The following is a 15,615-nucleotide window of genomic DNA, read 5'->3' as shown; positions in this document are numbered from 1 at the left end:
CTGATGGTAGCTGGGGATAGGGGTCAAGGGTTGAATAAGGAAGTGACCCTGTGTGAAGTTTTGATTCACAAGAAGAAGGTATATAAAAGATAGTGGCATGACAGAGGCTGCAACCCTCATGAGAAATGCAAATTCTCAGGGAAGCAGTTTACTCCAGCAGTCCTGGATTGAAGGAGAGACTAAAGACACATGACAGCTAGATGCAACATGTGACCCTGTATTGGATCATTTCATAGAGGACATTACTGGAGCAGTCACTGAAACTCCAGTAGGGCTTCTAGGTGAATCAAAATGGACAATTCTTGCAACCTTTCTGCAAATTTAATTTTTTTTCAAAATTAAAAGAGGTAAAAATAAGGACACATAAGCTTATCATTTTTTGAAAAAATAAAACCACACCCTTTTAGATAGTATCGACTGTTACATAAATTATGTCATTTCTCAACTTTTTTTCTGCACTATGTCATTATGTCATAGCATAATGTATATGTGCATTTATTCTCAATGAGCATGAATTTTAATCCTAGGTCTTAGAAATATATCTTTGTTGTACAAATATAAATGTTTGTTTTAAATAATAGGTTAATAAAGTCAATAATTCATTTAGGGCCAGAACATGGAAGAAAAGAAATTTGTAGCCAAAATGAAGTCACATTTAATGGCCACCCAGTGGGGGAAAGGAACATAAATCTCCCCAAAACACAGTGAATTGATGCCCAGGTGCTTCTTGATGCATTGTAAGCAAAGCTGGCAAATGCCAGTGAAGCTTTTCTTAGAGGTATCTAAGCCCTTGGAAGATGTTGCCAAAACTTGACTCAAGTCACTGGCAGGAAGAACAAGCTCTCAAAAACTACTTGTTGCCACTCCAAGGGCCATTTTAGGTTATTGGTGCTTATCCAGAAGATTCTCCTGAAGTGACCTGTGAGGTACATGAAGCCCTATAGTGCCATATTCTGAGCATTTGTGCAACCTTCCCCTGCACAGGAAATGTCCCAGTGGCATTTTGCAATGTGAAGGCAATGGCAGTGGCTGTGATGGTGTGTATGTGTGTGAACAGGGGCATTATGTGGGGGAATAATATAATTTGATTAGAATAACTGAGAAATTATCTGCCTTTGCTGGTACCTACCAGATAGAAGCTCTGAATCCAGGAGCCTCAGGTCTTTTCCTGTTCATTTATTTACCTCTTTCTGTGCTGAAACTTACCACACTTATAAAAAAAATCATTTTTTATTGCATCTATTTGATTCTTCTTTCTTTTCTTCTTTATTAGTCTTGCTAGTGGTCTATCAATTTTCTTTTTTTTCTTTTTTTTATTATTGTACTTTAAGTTTTAGGGTACATGTGCACAACATGCAGGTTTGTTACATATGTATACATGTGCCATGTTGGTGTGCTGCACCCATTAACTCGTCATTCAGCATTAGGTGTATCTCTTAATGCTATCCCTTCCCCCTTCCCCCACCCCACAACAGTCCCCGGTGTGTGATGTTCCCCTTCCTGTGTCCAAGTGTTCTGATTGTTCATTTCCCACCTATGAGTGAGAACATGTGGTGTTTGGTTTTTTGTCCTTGCGATAGTTTACTGAGAATGATGATTTCCAGTTTCATCCATGTCCCTAAAAAGGACATGAACTCATCATTTTTTCTGGCTGCATAGTATTCCATGGTATATATGTGCCACATTTTCTTAATCCAGTCTATCGTTGTTGGACATTTGGGTTGGTTCCAAGTCTTTGCTATTGTGAATAGTGCCGCAGTAAACATACGTGTGCATGTGTCTTTATAGCAGCATGATTTATAGTCCTTTGGGTATATACCCAGTAATGGGATGGCTGGGTCAAATGGTATTTCTAGTTCTAGATCCCTAAGGATTCGCCACACAAAAGCCAAAATTGACAAATGGGATCTAATTAAAATAAAGAGCTTCTGCACAGCAAAAGAAACTACCATCAGAGTGAACAGGCAACCTACACAATGGGAGAAAATTTTTGCAACCTACTCATCTGACAAAGGGCTAATATCCAGAATCTACAATGAACTCAAACAAATTTACAAGAAAAAAACAAACAACCCCATCAAAAAGTGGGCAAAGGACATGAACAGACACTTCTCAAAAGAAGACATTTTATGCAGCCAAAAAACACATGCAAAAATGCTCATCATCACTGGCCATTAGAGAAATGCAAATCAAAACCACAATGAGATACCATCTCACACCAGTTAGAATGGCCATCATTAAAAAGTCAGGAAACAACAGGTGCTGGAGAGGATGTGGAGAAATAGGAACACTTTTACACTATTGGTGGGCTGTCTATCAATTTTCTTGATTCTTTCAAAAAACCAGCTCCTGGATTCATTGATTTTTTGAAGGGTTTTTTGTGTCTCTGTTTTTCTTTCAGTTCTGCTCTGATCTTAGTTATTTCTTATCCTAAGCCAAAAGAACAAACCTGGAGGCATCACACTACCTGACTTCGAACTATACTACAAGGCTACAGTAACCAAAACAGTATGGTACTGGTACCACAACAGAGATATAGACAAACGTAACAGAACAGAGACCTCAGAAATAATGCCGCATATCTACAACTCTCTGATCTTTGACAAACCTGACAAAAACAAGCAATGGGGAAAGGATTCCCTATTTAATAAATAGTGCTGGGAAAACTGGCTAGCCATATGTAGTAAGCTGAAACTGGATCCCTTCCTTACACCTTATACAAAAATTAATTCAAGATGGATTAAAGACTTACATGTTAGACGTAAAACCATGAAAACCCTAGAAGAAAACCTAGGCAATACCATTCAGGACATAGGCATGGGCAAGGACTTCATGTCCGAAACACCAAAAGCAATGGCAACAAAAGCCAAAATTGACAAATGGGATCTAATTAAACTAAAGAGCTTCTGCACAGCAAAAGAAACTACCATCAGAGTGAACAGGCAACCTACAGAATGGGAGAAAATTTTTGCAACCTACTCATCTGACAAAGGGCTAATATCCAGAATCTACAATGAATTCAAACAAATTTACAAGAAAAAAACAAACAACCCCATCAAAAAGTGGGCGAAGGATATGAACAGACACTTCTCAAAAGAAGACATTTATGCAGCCAAAAAACACATGAAAAATTGCTCATCATCACTGGCCATCAGAGAAATGCAAATCAAAACCACATTGAGATACCATCTCACACCAGTTAGAATGGCGATCGTTAAAAAGTCAGAAAACAACAGGTGCTGGAGAGGATGTGGAGAAATAGGAACACTTTTACACTGTTGGTGGGACTGTAAACTAGTTCAACCATTGTGGAAGTCAGTGTGGCGATTCCTCAGGGATCTAGAACTAGAAATATCATTTGACCCAGCCATCCCATTACTGGGTATATACCCAAAGGATTATAAATCATGCTGCTATAAAGACACATGCGCATGTATGTTTATTGTGGCACTATTCACAACAGCAAAGACTTGGAACCAACCCAAATGTCAAACAATGATAGACTGAATTAAGAAAATGTGGCACATATACACCATGGAATACTATGCAGCCATAAAAAATGATGAGTTCCTGTCCTTTGTAGAGACATGGATGAAGCTGGAAACCATCATTCTCAGCAAACTATCACAAGGACAAAAAACCAAACACCGCATATTCTCACTCATAGGTGGGAATTGAACAATGAGAACACTTGGACACAGGAAGGGGAACATCACACACAGGGGACTGTTGTGGGGTCAGCGAGGGGGGAGGGATAGCATTAGGAGATATACCTAATGTTAAATGACGAGTTAATGGGTGCAGCACACCAACGTGGCACATGTATACATATGTAACAAACCTGCATGTTGTGCACATGTACCCTAGAACTTGAAGTATAATAATAATAATAATAATAATAATAAAAAGTATAGGTAATTATAACCAAAAAAAATCATATGCAACTTTTCACTAATATTATTCAAAGGGCAATGTTAACTGTGAAAAATTTTTGAAGAAACAGAAGACATTTTAATTAAAATATGTAAAAAGAGGTGTAGCAAAAAAAGCCAAACAATAAATGCTGCTAAAAACTCTAATTTGAATACTTTTGGACATGTACATTATTTTCATTTTCAACTCCAACATTTCTACCATGCATTGTTAAAATAAGATTCTCTCAGAGGGAGTCTCTCGTGGGCCCTAAGCCAGCTATCAGATGAATTCACAACACAGTATCCTTCTTGTTCTCGTCTACTTCATTTTTAGTTGTTCATTTCTGATTTGTACTGAGTTGCTTATGGGGGCTTCACTGCTGTTTATACTCATCATGTAAAGATCAGTTGCTGTTTCACTGCTTTCAAACTCCTAATTTTCAAAACACCTGAGCAATTCATGTCTCTCTGCGGAGTATGGAGAATGGCTTCCCTGCCTACTTTATTTGCCCCCTGTCCCCTAGGTCACACGTTTCAGTTAGTATATACCTCTATGGAATTGATCCCTATCATGAAAGCAATACTTATGTTTATGATGGAATAACTCTATAATATGAAAGCAAACAATGAAATTTCAATTATGCTAATAGGCCTGAAGTCATCTTTTGATTATTTTTTAATTTTAACTTTAGGTGCAATACACTGTATTATTCATTATTACTAGTTCATGACATATTACTTTATTATTCTTACATATAAACACTCATATACACACACAAACACATATGCTTTTATATAAAAACAACCCAAGTTTAAATTGTTTTCAAGCTGTTCGGCGACAATGTCCTCCTGGTCTTCTAACTCACTCCAATTATGTTTGTGCTTAGGATTCTGTGATTCTTTTATGCTAAATCCAGAGTGTACATTGTCCCATCTACATAACTCAAATATTCTAGGCCTTGTAGCTTGTGACTGTAAGGAAAAGAGCACTTTCTTTTTATACTCAAAGTGTAATGGAATGGTTTCCCATTGGACAACTGCCTACAAGTAGCATCCTCAAAGTGTCTCCTGATAATTTATGAGATTCTCTCAGAGGGAGTCTGTCTTGGGCCCCAAGCCAGCTATCAGATGAATTCACAACAGTATCCTTTGCATTCTTTTCTACTTCAATTTTCGCTTGTTCACTTCTGATTTGTACCGAGTTGCTTCTGGAGGCTTCACTGTTGTTTATACCCATCATGAGAATCAGAGTAAAGGTCAAAGTCATTGTTTTAATTGCTTTCAAACTTCTAATTCTCAAGACACCTGAGCAATTCATGGTTCCATGTGCAATATGGCGAATGGTTTCCTTACCTACTTTATGCCCCACTCTGTCTCCTAGATACAAAGCAGCTTTACTTGTGCCCCAAACTTCAAGATATTTTCAGATCCCACCTCAATCTCTCTGCCCATAGAAGTACTAAAATAATCCCAAATAATAGGTTGAGGATAGATACCGTGGAATCCCCTGTGTCCTCCTCCTCCCTCTCCTGATGCCCTGACTCCAGCCAAAGTTCCTCTATCCTTTTCTACTTACAAAGTGAAAACTTCTGTTTGTCAGTGGAATCAAATGGATACTAGTCATTGAGAGCATAGGTGTTCTTTACATTAGTAATTCCTAGCTGTTAGTATGGTTTCTAGTTTCTAGTTACTCAAGTAGCCGTTCATCTCCAGCTCAACTAGCTAACAAAACTCCCTCAATACAAAATATTTTCAAAGTATGATTTAGCAGCACAAAATTTTAAAAATAACTCTAGTTTGTCATTCCGAGAGAGAATGTAACATCCTGACAAGAAAGCCAGAAAGAACATACACTTTCTGTATTTCTATGCAGGATTATACCTCAATAAGAGTCATAAGAGTAAGGTAAATAATGAGTACAATAAGTTTATATTTCATCTTACTCTAGGAATCTCTATGGCACTGCCCTGCTTCCTTTCTACTAGGTTGGAAAAGATGAATGAATGAAAGGATCCTGCTGCCTCAGAGCTTTATCTCCAACCTGAATGGCAGCTGGTTTGCATAGTTTGAGGATCATGTTATTGGGCAAGTTGCTATCTTTTGTGAATCACAGTGCTTATTCAGAAAATGCCTCTGCAGGATTAGAGCAGAGCAGATATCCCAGCTCAGCCCCTACACTCAAACTTCTCTTAAGATACCACATTTGAAACCTGGAAGCTTCTGGTTACATTAGAAGTATTTCCAGCTCACAAGGGAAAGAGCAGTCATGGCTGATTCTGGCAACTTAATATCAGAAAGTTGATGATGGGCAAAGAATGGGATGTCTACTAAAGACCAGTGAATTCAAACTTGTTCATGAAAGTGTCTGCATTAGCTAAGCATTTCTTGTTGAATATTTACCTAGTGGATAACAACTACTATGTTGCTACTATATACCAAGCACTGTCCAAGGTAAGGACAAAGATGACTAAGGTAAAACAAAATCTGAAGTTACCGGTTTTAGAAATTTTGTGGCAACGGTATGGAAAGTGGAAAGAAAGAGTGTGGTGAGAGATACAGGGAGATCTAGCTGGCCACTGCAATATCTAAACAAGTAGTGATGAAGGTGGAGACAAAATGTAAAAGACAGAAGAGAATACAGCTGAGAGGTGATTCAAAGAAAGTGTTGACATAATCTATTAGGTATGACGAATAAGGGAGGTGGAGAAAATAAGATGGCTCCTAGGATTTTAATTTCCTAACTGAGTAGATGGTGATGTCTTTTCTTGAAACAATGCTTTAGGAAGTAAAGTGGTTTTCTGTAATGATTGTGGTTAAGGCAATTAAAAAACATGGAATAGATCAATTGTAGGCATTGTGAGAACAAGTAACTTGGTAATTGTGTATACACTGTGTGTGAATGTGAGTGGCAAAAATAGTGAACTAATTTCCTGTTGTTTAGTGTCAATTTATGGACAAATTACCATTTGTCTAAAGCTCAGTAAGGTTTAGCTGCTCAAGGAATATTTTCCTAATGGTGTTAAACTGAAAGCAATGAGCAGTGAGTGGTGTGTGTTTACCAGGAAATAAGCTTCAAACCAGGTTAATAACATGATATGATATCTTGCTTGAGTCTACCTGTGTTACCCATAGGACTAGGCAGGTGCATCAAGAGATTGTACAGAGAGAAACAGATGTGTAGAGAGTGAGGCACATGTGTATGGTCAAATTTTGTATATATCACAACGTATTAGTGAGATAGTTCTTTAATCCTAACCTCTATTCATATCTGACTCCTAGAGGTTCAAGAAAAACTGAAAGAGTGTATCTACTATGCACTCTAGAGAGTATTGACAGCACAAGTGTCACTCAGAGCAAGAATGCAAGAAATTTATACACCTCAGCAGAGAAAACAGCTCTGGCCTGGATTGCTTTTGGCATTTGCTGGCTGAGCCAATAGCTTCCATATTAAGTAGCTCCAGAAGCTTTGGCAGCAGCAGAAAACCTCCACTGATGCAGATGTCTGTTCTCTTGGGCTTGGAAAGAGACACCTTGGCACATGCTGGCAGCCTTCACACACAGTGTGGGCAATGGCAAAATAATGTGGATAGGTATAAACAACAGTGTCACACCATTGCTGCCCATCACTGCAAGAAGCCTGAGCCAGTGAGGGAAAAATGGCCAATACTGCATGACGACTGCCAAGAGATGGTTAATGAGCACATGTGATGTGCTTGCTTTCCTGATGATTCTTTTACATTGGGGTGAGGTTTGTGGCTTTATATAGTGTGTGTGTGTGTGTGTGTGTGTGTATAGAGAGAGAGAATATATAAATATATATACTGTGTGTGTGTATATATACACTATGTATGTGTGTGTGTGTGTATATATATATATATACTGTGTGTGTGTGTGTGTATATATAGATATAAGTTTTTACTATGACATTGCTAAGCACATGAGGCCACATAAAATTGTGAACACTTCGTACAGTCTTATTCTCTGGCAAATATTTCACTAGTTTGTGATTGTAGCCTCAGAATAAAATGGAAAAAATGCTTTTCACAAATTACATTACACATATCAGAATTGCTAACATTTCTTCTAATATCCTGAAGTAGCAGGATTTTACAACTATGTCATTTTCCTTCCTGTATACAATTAGGTGACACTACTATTATTTTTCTGTGCTGTCAAACCTCAGTTTTCTTGATTTCTGTGCACACCAAAACTATCAAAAGAATGTTATAATGTATGAGACACTTTTAGAAATGTCAGTGGCCATAAATACTTTCAAAATGGTGAAAGTTTTTTTCACTGAGTAAACCTTTGTCTAGGGAAAACAAAACCAAAACCAAACCAACCAACCAACCAAAGAAACAAAAACCCTACAAGGCTGGGTGTGGAGGTTCACCCCTGTAATCCCAACATATTGGGAGGCCCAGGTAGGTGGATCACTTGAGGCCAGAAGTTTGAGACCAGCCTGCTCAACATGGTGAAACCCCCTCCCTACTAAAAATGCAAAAATTAGCCACGTATGGTGGCACATGCCTGTAATCCCAGCTACTCGGGAGGCTGAGGCAGGAGAATCGCTTGAACCTGGAAGGCGGAGGTTGCAGTGAGCCGAGATCGTGCCACTGCACTTCAGCCTGGGTGACAGAGTGAGACTCCGTCTGAAAAACAAAAACCAAACAAACCAAAACCCTACAAAAAAACAAACAAAAAAACCCTAAGATAATTGTGCCCCAGTGAGGCATAAACAGTTTTGACTCCAACTGGGTCTCCTGCTTTGGTGAAGTTACACCAATATGACTTCTCATGGCCATTGATATGAAGATACACCAGTGTCACAGATCAAGCCAGCAAACAGCTTTGAAAAGAATATTGTTGACTGTTATGAATGAGATCAATTTCCTCCAAGCCAGGTTTTTAAATAATTTTCTTTTCAAGAAGTTTTTTCATAAATTCAAGCATAATAAAAAAATTTTTGTTTAAGTCCCAAGAAGTTTGCCACCTTTTTAAGTGCTTGATTCAATTTTAAGTAGAAGTTTCACTTTTGAGAGAATGAGAAAGTTCATTCATAGAAGAACCTCATAGGGAGAAGTACATTCAAGGGTTGGCTTACTTGGTAGATATTTTGGTCCAATGAATAAGGCATTATCTTCTGATTTAAGGTCCTGCCATTTGCCTGTAAATGCTTTTGTAAACAAGGAGTTCTTTCGGCCCTTTTTATTCTGCAAGAGGGGGATAGGAGCTGCGGAACATATACACTTTTCAATTTCAGAAGTTCTTCTAGAGCCTGGAGTTGAGAGTGACAGTTTTGTCATTTTATCCATTGGCAGAAATATTTGGATACATCAAAGTACTGAAAAAAACATGTTTGGAAGTTACCACTGCTCTGATGACCTTAACTTTGAAATATGGATTTATTTTATTTTCAAGCTGAAATAGACAGGATCAGTGATGCAGTACTTGCCAAGGATGACCTTACTGACTGGGGAAAATGATGTGAGTAGAATTTATCAGAAGGGTCCCGGAGGATGTGTTGTGTTTTCTTTTTTTTCACACAATTCTATCTTCGAGGGGCAAAGAGGGTAATGCTAATTTTAATTCTGTATAATATGACAATGTCATCTTATTCAGGGAGCTAGATTTTTCACTATTTCTTGCTGCCAAGCAACAGCAAAATCAGAAATCCAATGAACATCCAAGATACATTCTCTGTGCCATGTCAAAGAAAACTAAAACTTTTTAATTGGCTTCTTTGAGATTTCATATTGAGGAGAATTATTTTTCTTTTTGTTTCTGCAATGCAATTTCTTTCCATTTTATTTCAGAAAGTGGTCATCAGTTTTTGCCTGAAAAATGAGAAGAATTATTTATTCATAAAGTAAAAAAAAATTGCTTAAGTGAAAAAGTCAGTTCATAATGAAATAAAATATATGCATAAATATATGTATATGTGCTCATATTCATATTGTCGATTAAGGGGCTCTGGCTTTCATAAATTTTACAAGCAAATCTAGTGACCTTTGCAACAATGAAAACAAAAAACCCTACTCTACTAAACTAGATCCCTAAAAAATTTCCAGCTTTAATATCCCACGATTCTGTTTCATAATATAGGATTAAAACCAGACTTCAATCAGAACTTAATCTGTGTTTGGTCTAACACACACACACACACACACACACAAAATAAGCATTGTATCAGTTTGCTAGAGCTGCCATGACAAAATACCACAGATTACAACAGAAATTTCTCAGAGTTTTGGAGGCTAGAAGTCCAAGATCAAGGTCTTGGCAGGTTTGATTTTATTCTGAGGACCCTCTCATTGGTTTGCAGATGGTCACCTTCTTGCTCTGTCCTCATATGGCCTCTTTTTCTGTGTATCCACACGCCTGGTGTCTCTGTGTGTGTGAATTTCTTCTTCTATAAGGAGGAATTTAGACTGGATTAAGGCCCATTCTAAGGAGCATATTTTAACTTAATCACCTCTTTGAAGAACCTTGTGTCCAAATATAGTCACATTTTGAGATACTGAAGGGATAGGACTTCAACATATAAATTTCAGGAGGATGTGATTCAGCCCATAACAAGTATCCTCTCAGTGCAAGGTGACGATGGCTTTGGTGAAATGAAGTCTTCAATCATGGACTTCTTTGGATAGGAAAGAAGAAAGTTTATGCATGATATTAATAAGAATGCCAGAGTTGTAAGATGAGGTCAAGAACGTTACAAAAGTATACAAATTAAAAACTTTCAAGCAAGAGGATTTAATTCTCCATGTAGAATGATGAGAAGTCAGGTAAGCTAAGTGTAACAATTGTCTACTGTTTGATAAATGTCAAAAATAACACATCTTAAAACAAAAAGTTTTCAGAACAACCCAGTTTTCTATTTATTTGTCTAATATTATGGAGGGAATTTATCACCACACCAAAATTTCTGAACTTCTCGTCCACTTCTCTTAGTATATCTGCTGTTTTTTGAAACATCCTCTCAAATTTCCTTCACCGTCTGTAGCTCTTTGCCTTTCATCTTACACTCTGCCTCTTTCTCCATGACCCTACATCATAAAATCTAGAACTCTCTTCAAAGGAAAAGTAAGAGAAACGAAGAGGTCAAAACCAAAAGCCTTTGGTTGTAGAGGGAGAATGCCTGATAATACCTACAAGTTAATTGTTTTTCATTTGTCACATGAATAACCTGCATTTTGGAAAATTGGAGATTGTTACTATTGTTACTGATCTTCTCAATAATGGCTTCAGTGAATGGGATTAGAGGCTTCATTAGAATGGGAAGGGTCATGCTGGAACTGAGGCATTGAAAAAGAATAACAATTATTCTTTCCAGATGATAACTCCTAAGGAACTCCTGGATAGAGAAATTGCCAGAGGGAAGCTAGAGGGACATGCAGGGTACAAGTTTTTATGCTTAGAAAGATTTGAGTAGATTTGCTTTCTGAAGAAAAGAGTCTATTGAAAAGGAGATGATGGTTATTTGGGCAGGAAAGGGAAGACTTGATGGATTATTATCCCCGAGGAGGAGATGAGATAAAATTTACCTAATCTGAGAAGGTCTGAAATGAAGATAATTTTTTTTATAGCAGGAGTGAAAGTTTATCAAAAAGTTTTAGAGCAGGAACAAAAGAAAATATACTTGAAAGAGGGCCAAGTGGGCCACTTGATTCACATGTGTGGTTTGAACTTTGACTCAGGGTTTTATATGTTGGCTTGCTTCTGGGGGTTGCATCCCTTCTCCCCTGATTCTTCCCTTGGCGTGGGCTGTCCACATGCACAGTGGCCTGCCAGCACTTCGGAGGGGCTGCATCTTCAGTGTGCTTATTGAAGTTGTGCACATGCTCACTTGAGGCATTTTTCCTTTACCAGTTGAGTGTTCCTAAAGGAAGGTCACGCACCAGTTAAACTCCATGATTTTGCCTCCACTCGCCCAACTTCTGACTTTTATTGGGAAGCTGCTGATCACCAGTTTCAGAAAACCAAACACTGCATGTTCTCACTCATAAGTGGTAGTTGAACAATGAGAACACATGAACATACATTTTTAAGAAGCAAACTGAGGCACTTAACTCCTGGCAGACTGTATTTTTCAGGGAAGTAGGAAGAAATGTTCCTTCCAGCAGGAGGAAGACTAGAAATCTTGGGAAGACTAGTGAATATTTGGAATATACAGGGAGACCAATAGGAGAGGAAATCAAAGTTTGGACTCTAAATAATTTTAGTTTTGAAAGTAGAAAATAAAATGAATCCTGCCATCTTAGGGCAAGAGTTGCTTTTCTAGTCCTGTAAGTAGCTGAAAATGATACTCAAGTAAGAAGTATGAAGATGAACTACATTTTCATTGTGAAGATCTATTTGTCATGTATAAGTCCTTGAATTAAACTGTTTCAACATGAAAAGCAAGGAGGTATCTTAAGGCTCAGCAGATTTTGTCTCCCCTTTTCCTTTGTTAAAAACTACCAAATGTAGTAATGTTAGTTGCCATAACAATTGTGAGAACTTCTAATTTCCTTCAAGTGTAGGCAAATGGAGGGTGTCTGCTGTATTTTATTTTTATGGCCCTACTTTCAGGCAGTGTCAGCTGTTTTTAGATTGACAATAAAAATCCTTATTGCTGGGAAAATTATATTCCTTAAGTTTCTTTTCTCAGCTTTTCCATTTTCCTTTGTAGAACTGTTAGAGAGAGAGAGTTGGAACAACTCCACTGAAGCTTAAGCATCCAGTGTCATCAGTGGAGAGTGGGATGCAGACTGCAGATGCAGACAAATTGTTGTTTGTTTCTATTGATTTTCCAGTGTTGCAAGAAATACGGCTATAGAGTTGTTTGTTTTTATAACTACTTCTTATATCAGAGTAATGTTATTCTGTAAAATTCTCAAGCATATGGTTATATTTTAACATAATTTCTCTATCTTTTGGCATAAAGAATAGCATCAGAAATGTACATAAGTCTTTACCCACTTTTAGACATTTTGGGATCTTAAGCAGACCACTTAATTATCAGTGTGTGACATCATTCTTCCATCAGTTGATCCATTCCTCAGCACCTGTTTATTGAATGCCCACACGTATGCCAGGTCTTATGCTGAGGTTTTGGAGATGTAGAGATGAATGCATAAATCCAGTTCCTGTTTTACAATTTAGCCTCCATTTCCTCCCCAAGATAGTCATGTATAATGGTATATAAGTACTCAGATTTAATAATACAGTTAGCTTGGGAAAGCAAATCAAAAGTGTCTTCTATGCATCCCCAAAGATCCACTTGGGGAAGCAAATCAAACGGTCTTCTATGTACACCAAACATTTCATGCCAAGAGAAAGATGCCGTTCTTGACACATCACATACCTTAATCCCTTCATAAACACTACAGAGTAGGCATTACCAGTCTCATTTCACAAATGAGTTAAGTTACCCAAAGTAATTCCCCACTGGTAAAGAGAGATTTCACCCCCAAAATGCTGACTTCAAACACTGTGCCCTTTACTGCTTCTTTATGTGTTACTTTGGCATATTAAAAAGATAAAATTACAGAATTTAAGATTTATAGATAACAGAAGAGTGGTTCTCAACTGGGGGAGATTTTGCCCTCCATGGGACATTTGACAGTGTTTGAAGACATTCTAGCTCATCACTACTGAAGGGGTCGAGGCCAGGGGTGCTGCTAAACACCCTGCAATGCACAGGAGCCACTTAAGCAAAGAACGATATGGTTCAAAATGTAAATAGTGTCATGGTTGAAAAATTCTACCTGAGAGAGTACAACTTGGGGACTAGGCCTCAGACACGATTACCTCCCCAAGTCACCAAATCATGTTGAGATCTCCTGATTCCCAGTCCAGTTCCTCCTTGTCTCTCTATTGCTGGTTTTGTGCACCATAATGCACGTCAAAGTTACTTGGTCCTGAGTTCTTGACAAGTGTTTTTTGAGTGCTGTGCTTCATTTAAAATAGGAAGAGGGCCAGGCTAGTCATTAGTAAAATCTGAATCCTTTCACCCACAATTCTCCCTTCTTTTACTATTCCTTCCTGGTCATCTGCAATTTTGTCTTCTCATAAATGCCTTCTTGTTGCCTTTAGCTGTTCAGTGCCTTATATGTATGCCCTTCTTTCTCTGTAATGTCTCCAATTCAAAATTACCTTTTCTTTCCTCAGTACCTTTCATCAGAATTCTCTCAGTGAAGTTTAGCTAAATATTAGAAAGGAATGTGCAGGGTTTGTGCTCAAAAGCAGGCTGGCGAGTCCTGCCGAGCTTGGAGCCCAGCTCTGACTATTAACCTACGTCAACGTGTATCAACGAAAAGAGTTGAACTCTGTAAAATATTTGAAGAGATTTACTCTGAGCCAAATATGAGTGACCATGGCCCATGACACAGTCCTCAAGAGGTCCAGGGAACATGTCCCAAGATGACCAGAGTGCAGCTTGATTTTATACATTTTAGAGAGGCACGAGACATCAATCAAATACATTGAAGAAACATGTTGGTTTGGTTTAGAAAGGCAGGACAACTCGAAGTGGGGGCTTCCAGGCTATAGGTGAATTTAAACATTTTTCTGGTTGACAATTGGTTGAGTTTGTTTCAAGACCTGGGATCAATAAAAAGAGAAGGTTCAGGTTAAGATAAAAGACTGTGGAGGTCAAAGTTTTTTGAAGTCTTATAGTGGCTGCCCTTAGAGACCAATAGATGACAAGTATTTCTTATACAGATCTTAGTTAATCTCTTTAGGATTGGGAGGGTCTGGAAGAAAGACCTCTATGTTAATAGAGATTGTTTGACCCTCAAAGAACAGAGGAGCCATTGTGGGGCCATTTCAAATATTTCAAAATATGGCAAAGAAACGTGTTTTGGGGTAAAATATTTCGATTTTCTTCCTTGTCTCATAATGTTATGCCAGAGTCAGGTTGGAAAGTAAGTTATGACAGACAGGGTTAAATAAAACCCATCTGATATGAATTTATTATTTGTATGGCATGACTCCCCAGACCCTTCATATAGAAATTTGGGCAAGATAAAAATCAGAGTTTAGTTCTCACATGTTTTATAACCTCTCCATATACCACCCACTTAATCTATCCTAGAATTTTATTTCAACTTAATGATTATTTGAATTTATATGGTGGAAACACTGGGAGGTGGGAGCCTCCCTGTTTTCTCATGAATTATACTATGTGATGATTTCATTCATAGGTAATGTTTGCTTTGAAAGTAAGCACTAGTTGCATGTTAGTCCTTTCCCATCCAGGAGAGTAATTATTCTCTGCTTTTCCTCACCAGGAACTGAATCTTCAGTCACGTTGATTTTGGACTTCCCAGCCTCCAGGACTGTGAGAAATAAGTTATCTGTTGCTTAAGCCACTCAGTCTATGGTATTTTGTTATAGCATCTCATGCTGATTCATACATGATCCAAGAGGTTTACTCACTTCAAGGAATATGTAGAAAAATTGGGAGACCATGTTGCAGGAGTTCTCTAGTTTCCAGATTTCTTGAAGGACTGTTAAGTCTTACCTATTTTAATGGATGAACAACAAATGATTTCTTTTTCTCAACCTATTTGGTCTTTTTCTTCCTGAGATCACCATTAGCCTGATTCTCTGCTTCCCTAGGATTAATATCCAACTGAAGCACAACACTGGCAGAAAAAAAAAAAAAACTAATCTCTGGTATTGGTACCACTGTCACTGAGCCCACTAGATCAGA

The 15,615-nt window shown here is 37.9% G+C and overlaps 1 long non-coding RNA gene across 2 annotated transcripts in view; it reads left to right on the top strand.

The window, feature by feature from the left end:
• The window catches only part of LOC129489269 (uncharacterized), a 90,633-nt gene extending 75,397 nt beyond the window's left edge, over window positions 1-15,236 (top strand). For both annotated transcript variants that reach the window (XR_008659944.2, XR_008659945.2), the window contains exon 3: window positions 15,191-15,236. This is a non-coding gene — a long non-coding RNA (uncharacterized lncRNA). The remainder of the gene's footprint in view (window positions 1-15,190) is intronic.
• The last annotated feature ends 379 nt before the right edge of the window (window positions 15,237-15,615 follow it).

The sequence above is a fragment of the Symphalangus syndactylus genome, chromosome 9, assembly GCF_028878055.3.
Source record: "Symphalangus syndactylus isolate Jambi chromosome 9, NHGRI_mSymSyn1-v2.1_pri, whole genome shotgun sequence".
Taxonomy (NCBI): Eukaryota; Metazoa; Chordata; class Mammalia; order Primates; family Hylobatidae; genus Symphalangus; species Symphalangus syndactylus.
Note: the sequence above shows the minus strand (reverse complement) of the source record. Positions and strands in the feature narration are given on the sequence as shown.